The sequence below is a fragment of the Erythrolamprus reginae genome, chromosome 5 (assembly GCF_031021105.1).
Source record: "Erythrolamprus reginae isolate rEryReg1 chromosome 5, rEryReg1.hap1, whole genome shotgun sequence".
NCBI classification, from domain to species: domain Eukaryota; kingdom Metazoa; phylum Chordata; class Lepidosauria; order Squamata; family Dipsadidae; genus Erythrolamprus; species Erythrolamprus reginae.
Window position 1 is genome coordinate 10,435,930 of NC_091954.1, and position 6,000 is coordinate 10,441,929.

A 6,000-nucleotide genomic window follows, 5' to 3' on the forward strand; every position below is an offset into this window, starting at 1 on the left:
CGGTCCGGGTCAGGGTGACCCGGGAACACAACAAGTGTGACTTTTTGTTTTTCAGCAAGAAAGAAACCCCCCACCCCCCAAAAAAAATTCTCATAGAGAGAACCCCTGAAATAATGAAAAGTCATGAAATTTCAAGTTTCAGATATGCAGGGAAATTTTTTTACAGGGACTCAAACTTGGCTTCGGGTCACATACAACCCGAACAGAACAGCACAGGGTGGGTACCCCTGAAATGTTAGCACTATGCTGGTAATAAATGTGGGGTGGCCAAGCTTCCTTGCTGCAATTTAATAATGGGTACTACTGTCAACACAGTTTTCAATGACAGGATCTATCCCTGGTCCATTCTGAAATACTGTATATTTGGTTGGTGCAGAATTATTCTTCCTATACGGGAAAAGTTTCAAGTCTGACTTGGTGAGTGCTATCAATAACCAATATTCGTCCTAATCTCAGATAAATAAGCTCCCGGCAATGTCATTGAAAAAAAAACATTGAAAACAAGTATAGGAGAAATACAAGTCAAGGATTTGTTTGCAGATGTTCATCCATCTTTTTGGTAGATGGATTCTTCATCCATCTAATTGGTAGATGCCCAAAGATTTCAGATTCAGCTGAGATGGGGGGGGCGTACATATAGTAAAATTTTGTGATGAATGTACAAGTTACTGCATTTATTTATTTGTTTGTTTGTTTGTTTATCTATCTATCTATCTATCTATCTATCTATCTATCTATCTATCTATTTATTTATTTATTTATTTATTTATTTATTTATTTATTTATGTCAAGTACGTACAGTGGTACCTCGTGATACGAACCCCTCATGATATGAACATTTCAAGATACGAACCCAGGGTTCGGAAATTTTTTGCCTCTTCTTACGAACTTTTTTCGCCTTACGAACCCGCCACCGATCACAAAAATGGCGCTCCGCTGGGCGGCGCTGCCCAGCTGTAACCTTCTAAAACAGAACCCGAACCCAAACCCAAACTTTTGCCGAACTTCCGGGTTTGGCGTTCAGGAGAAGCGCCGCCACCCGTCTGTCACCTTCTGAAACAGCTGGGCGCTTCTGGGCATTCTCCCGAATGCCGAACCTGGAAGTTCGGCAAAAGTTCGGGTTCAGGTTCTGGAGGCCGCCGAGAAGCGCCCGGCTGTTTCAGAAGGTTACAGCTGGGCACCGGCGCCGGGCGGAGTGCCATTTTTGCGATTGGCGGCAGTGTTTTTGGCTGATCTGGAAGCTCAAACGGAGGTGGGGAATCCCAATAAGGCTTTGACGTCACGAAGACGTCCTTCCTGGAGGCCACGTTTTGGCAGACAATTTCAACCTGCAGCCATGTAAGTATATTCATAAAATAATTAAACAAGGCCACTCTGCTATGTAGATCATTTCCCTGACCAGGTTGAACACGAAGCATGAAACGCTCGCACTTCCTTCACTGCAATCCAAAGTGATGTGTGGAAAACCTGTAGACTTATTTTCATTTCAATGACAACAAACAGGGTTGTCTCTTCCCACGTCTGATATAACATTGCGAGACTAATTCCAGAGTGCACCGTATATAGCAGAGGACTTTTTAACTGAGTTAAGAACACTGCAGTGCTCTTAATGTCAACTTGTTTGTTCATTTGGTCAGTTTCCTCTGGAAGGGACACCACCATAGCATATGGACGCATAGCAACACGGAGACACACACAAAGACCACTTTCTCAGTGAATAGTAAATAATCTAAATGAGAAAAAAAAGGTGCTTGGAAAAATCCAGTTAACTTGAATCACCACCCAATGGGTCTTTTAATCTTGGCAACACTACTCCATGGCTACTGGAAGAATCATTTACCTAATGTATTTGCAGATTCTGCTCCTCCTCCTCCTCTTCTTCTTCTTCTTTCTCTTCTTCTTCTCCTCCTCCTCCTCCTTCTCCTCCTCCTCTTCTTCTTCTTCTTTCTCTTCTTCTTCTTTCTCTTCTTTTCCTCCTCCTCCTCCTCCTCCACCTCTTCTTCTTCTTCTTCTTTCCCCCCTCCTCCTCCTCCTCCTCCTCCTCCTCCTCCTCCTCCTCCTCCTCTTCTTCTTCTTCTTCTTCTTCTTCTTCTTCTTCTTCTTCTTCTTCTTCTTCTTCTTCTTCTTCTTCTTCTCAACAATAACAACAACAAAAACATCGACCAGAGACAATCTCGTCGCTCCTGGCCCCCATGCCTGCTGGCAGAAGTTGGTCTTCAGAGCTTTATGAAAGACTAGGAGAGAGGGGACGGTACGTATCTCTGGAAGGAGTTCATTCCAGAGGGCTGGGGCCACCACAGAGAAGGCTCTTCTCCTAGGCCCCACCAGATGACATTGGCCTGGATGACATTGGCCTGGAGTTGTTAGGGACCTTGGAAATCTTCTAGTCCAACCCCCTGCTTGGGCAGGAAATCCTACGCCACTTATCCAACATCTTCTTAAAAACTTCCAGTGTTGGCGCATTCACAACTTCTGGAGGCAAGCTGTTTCACTGATTAATTGTTCTAACTGTCAGGAAATTTCTCCTTAGTTCTAACTTGCTTCTCTCCTTGTTCAGCTTCTACATAATTAGCTAATGGGCTATCTCCTGATGCTGCTTCACTCCCAGCCACAATCACAGGCTGGACCTGGGATCCACAACTGACCAAGGCCTAAAGTGCTCACCCAATTCTGGGTAGCATTAGATGAAGAATTATATGACAGACATATAATGTGAAGTATTATTTATTATTTTTAATTGTCAAGTACGTATTGGTAATATACATAGATATAACATTGTTTACATACATAAGATGGGTACTGATAAGAGGGAACAATTGGACAGGGACTTTATTTCCAACCCATCTGGCATTGCTGCAACGATTACTGCAACACTCTCTACATGGGGCTACCTTTGAAAAGTGTTCGGAAACTCCAGATCGTGCAGAACGCAGCTGCGAGAGCAATCATGGGCTTCCCAGATTCGCCCATGTATCTACAACACTCCGTGGCCTGCATTGGCTGCCGATCAGTTTCCGGTCACAATTCAAAGTGTTGGTCATGACCTTTAAAGCCCTACATGGCATTGGACCAGAATACCTCCGGAACCTCCTGCTATCGCACGAATCCCAGCGGCAGATAAGGTCCCACAGAATTGGCCTTCTCCGGGTACCGTCGACTAAACAATGTTGTCTGGCGGGACCCAGGGGAAGAGCCTTCTCTGTGGCGGCCCGGCCCTCTGGAATCAACTCCCCCTGGAGATTAGAACTGCTCCCACCCTCCTTGTCTTCCGTAAACTACTTAAGACCCACCTATACCGCCAGGCATGGGGGATCTGAGATACCTTTCCCCCAGACTTAATATAATTTATGTTTGGTATGTATGTGCTGTTTGGTTTTTAATTATGATAGGGTTTTTAGGTTTGTTTGTTTTTTAATATTAGATTTGTGCCTGTATAATATTGTTTTTGTCGTTGTTGTGAGCCGCCCCGAGTCTTCGGAGAGGGACGGCATACAAATCTAATAAATTATTATTATTATTATTGAGCAGTAACAGCCTGAATCCAGGATTCGGATTTCTCCTATCACCAGTTATACGGTTTTATTTATTTATTAGATTTGTATGCCGCCCCTCTCCGTAGACTCAGGTTTGAGATTGATTGATTGGTTGGTTTGTTTATTTGTTTATTTGACTTCTATGCTGCCCTTCTCGAAGCAACTCAGGGGGGTGTACAGCATAGTAAATACAAACAATATATGTTTGGAAATCTAATTATTATTTATTTTATTTATTATTTATTTATTATTTAGATTTGTATGCCGCCCCTCACTGCAGCCTCGGGGCGGCTCACAACAAAATAAAACAGTTCATGACAAATCTAATAATTATAATTTAAAATATTTTAAAAAACCCATTTACTAAGCAAACATACATACAAACATACCATGCATAAATTGTATATGCCCGGGGGAGATGTCTCAGTTCCCCCATGCCTGACGACAAAGGTGGGTTTTAAGGAGCTTATGAAAGGCAAGGAGAGTAGGGGCAGTTCTAATCTCTGGGGGGAGCTGGTTCCAGAGAGTCGGGGCCGCCACAGAGAAGGCTCTTCCCCTGGGGCCCGCCAACCGACATTGTTTAGTTGACGGGACCCGTAGAAGGCCCACTCTGTGGGACCTAATCGGTCGCTGGGATTCGTGCGGCAGAAGGCGGTCTCAGAGATATTCTGGTCCAATTCCATGAAGGGCTTTAAAGGTCATAACCAACACTTTGAATTGTGAATTATAAAAGAAATATACAAAATTAGCAAAATTCTAAAATACCCCATGCACAGTCATCCACATTCATCCAATTCAACCATTCGCAACATCGTCCAGAGACAATCTCGTCGCTCCTGGCCCACATGCCTGCTGGCAGAAGTAGGTCTTCAGAGCTTTATCAAAGACCAGGAGAGAGGGGGCGGTATGTATTTCCGGAGGGAATTCATTCCAGAGGGCTGGGGCCTCCACAGAGAAGGCTCTTCTCCTAGGCCCTGCCAGATGACATTATCTGGCAGGCGGGACCTGGAAAATGTGAGTGACATCAAGTTGGCCACGCCCACCCAGTCACATGGCCATTGAGCCAAGCCCACCCAGCCACTCATTAGGCAGATCACATTAGTGGGTGGCGGGATTTAAATTTATGAATTTAGTGATCCCTGAGGGGTGAAAATTTGGTGACCCCTAGTATGCCCATGTCACACCAACATTCCGCAGTCTGCACTGGTTGCCGATCGGTTTCTGGTCACAATTCAAAGTGTTGGTTATGACCTATAAAGCCCTTCATGGCATCGGACCAGAATATCTCCGGGACCGTCTTCCGCCGCACGAATCCCAGCGACCAGTTAGGTCCCACAGAGTTGGCCTTCTCCGGGTCCCATCAACTAAACAATGTCATTTGGCAGGACCCAGGGGAAGAGCCTTCTCTGTGGTGGCCCCAACCCTATGGAACCAACTCCCCCCAGATATCAGAGTTGCCCCCACCCTCCTCGCCTTTCGTAAGCTCCTTAAAACCCACCTCTGTCGTCAGGCATGGGGGAACTGAGATATTCCCTTCCCCCTAGGCTTGTAAAATGTATGCATGGTATGTCTGTATGTATGATTGGTTTCTTAAATTGGGGGTTTTTACATTACTTTTAGTATTAGATTTGTTCATATTGCCTTTTTACTGTTGTTAGCCGCCCCGAGTCTACGGAGAGGGGCGGCATACAAATCTAATAAATAAATAAATAAATATAGGAGATTTAAGTAAAAGGATGCTGTATCACAGCAAACGAGACCAGTAATAAAATCTAAGGTTGAGATGGGTAGTATCTACGTTTGATGAATTAAGTAATAGATATGGCCTTTTTTTGAAATCTGCCTACAAATTTAATATGGTTCCCAGAGATGCCAATTAATTGTTTAATCAGCTTGTGCAAAATCCCATCTTGGTTAAGTATGGATATAGGATTTATAAAATGTCACTATAATATTTTTAATTTTAGTTTTCAGTACTTTATTTCTTGTCTCTCACCTGGGTTCCTTTTTTCTATTTCTGCTCATAACAACTTATCAAAGATCAGGAAAAGGTTAAGTGAAGATAGATTAATTTTATTTTTTTTGTAGAATCCATCCAGAATAGTTGACATTTTGTTACCCTTTTAGTTTTTAATAATTTGCCAAGTTAGTCATTGTCTCTGGTTTTTTTTTAAAAAAAATGGACTTCTATGTATATATTAGAATGTGTAACCATGAAATTATTAATGTTTTAGTCTGTAGTGAAGAAACATGTCACAATTTCTGACACACAATATTCAAATTACAAAAACCATACAAAAATATAGAACTCCAATGTATGTGTTTTAAAAGAGCTTAATAGATGATTTCCTACTATTTTAAAATATCTATATCAGTTTATAACTCAGAGAGGCGGATATTAATTATTAGTTTTACAGAAGCTTTTAGTTTTGTGATTCCGCTGATCAGTAATGGGCAGCCAAAATGT